Raw genomic sequence first — 1,855 nt, 5'->3', positions numbered from 1 at the left:
TAAGGATAGTAAAACTTTATTTAAAATAAAATAATAGTATTAAATATCTTATAAAAGGTTTAATATTCATCATTGTATTTTTGGGAAATACAGCCTTGAAATTTACTAAAACATTTTATCTATAAATTGGGTAAAGTTTGGACCTAAAACTGTCCATTTTCAAATCGAATTTAATAAATTATTGAATCAATAAATTCAATTAACTAATATATACATAGTAAATATACTTCAGTTTATTAAATAACAACTATTTTAAAAAACATTTTGTATTATTATAATTAAAAACAATTACAAATCTGTTTTATATTTATAGACAGTGGATATCGGGATCATAGAGCTCGTACACACCATATTTACAAATATACAAAGTTAATAATATCAAAATAAGAAATATAAGAGAAAAGAGAGAGAGAAAAAGAATAGTTTAATAACTTAAAACACAATCATCCTACTTACAATATCTACATCAAGCCTGAGGAACTCCAAACCGAGATCTTACACAGCTTCTCTTTCAACCACGTCACTGGCATTATACAAGCCAGTGGAGGATGACTGGTGGCATAATATATATAAATCTGTACCCTAATTAAACAAATTAATTATTCTGTTAATGAGGCCTTGAGTCAATCCTGTAGGTTCGCGGTGTCTACCCAGCCTCATGAAGTGGGTACCTCTAATAGGGTGGAAATATGGCGGTCGAACGTTATTCTGACCAAATCAGCTCCTTGTACAACCGTTGGTCTGGTAAAAGTACTTCCAAAGAACATATAAATATAATACAAAACCAAAGTGGTAAAAATAAGTGTTCACCGGTATGTTAATATTATACAATATTTCAAGCAGAAGAGAAGAAGTGTCTATGCAGAGAGCATCTGTATAAGTGGTTTATTATGCATATGACCTTAAAAGAGGGCAAAGATCCATGATAAATTATTTCCTCATTCCATGAAACATAAATACATGCATACACGTAATATAGTACACTTAGAACAGTTTAGGATATCCGGGGTCAAGAAAGGTTATGAGAAAATAGATGATTAAATCTTCTCATTAAGAATCAATTTAGGTCATATACCTTTGAAACAAAACAACAGAAAGAAAGTTTAAACAAAACACAAGTTGAAAATAGGAAATCCAACAGTGCACGGAAACAGTAGCAATCTTATTGTAACTAAATTGGTATAAGATGAAATATGATTGGAAAAGCAAAAAGTTAAAATTTACATAGTTTTCTTAAGATCAATAATAAAGTAACAAAAATTTAGATGCTACATTAGTTTAAGAAATAACAAATATATCTGATATCTGTTTAGAGATTATTTTCGAAATTTTTCTTTGCTATCTTGCCTAACATTAAGAATTTATTTAGAAAATTAATAAGAAATAATCTACTTACCATAACCAATGAAATAAAAGAATTCGGTACTCACCTAAAAAAAAAAAAATAATTATTAAGATAATTATCAAATAATTAAATATTAATAATATTTTTATTTGTTTAAAATTGTAAAATAAAAGCTGTTTGTGATAGATTGTCCTTGAGTATGGCCGAAACGTCGGACTTATAAAGGAGAAAAAAATATTTTGAGACTAAAAGAGGATAAAATTTATTTATTTAAACAATTTTTACGTTGTCTCCTTCATAATGGTCTGAAGGCCGAAACATTGGAGAATTGAAACATAAATAGAATTGAATATAAATTATTAATTTATATCTGTAATACATTATGTAAGTCAGAAGGATTGATTTTTTTTTTTTTTTTTAGATTGCTGATAATTTTTTGTCATTTTCTTAGGTTATCAGATTCTAAAACTTAGCTCTCATAGTACAAGAGCCCAAGAGGAGAAAAAAGGC

At 27.5% G+C, this 1,855-nt stretch overlaps 1 protein-coding gene across 16 annotated transcripts in view; it reads right to left on the bottom strand.

The window, feature by feature from the left end:
* Positions 1 to 1,855, bottom strand: part of bru1 (bruno 1) — a 406,895-nt gene that overhangs the window by 165,788 nt on the left and 239,252 nt on the right. The gene's annotated exons all lie outside the window — the stretch shown is intronic.

Source organism: Halyomorpha halys, unplaced genomic scaffold, assembly GCF_000696795.3.
Source record: "Halyomorpha halys isolate HHAL.00 unplaced genomic scaffold, Hhal_1.1 Scaffold300.1, whole genome shotgun sequence".
Lineage (NCBI taxonomy): Eukaryota > Metazoa > Arthropoda > Insecta > Hemiptera > Pentatomidae > Halyomorpha > Halyomorpha halys.
The sequence above is the reverse complement of the archived record's forward strand: the minus strand, read 5'-3'. Positions and strand labels throughout refer to the sequence as shown.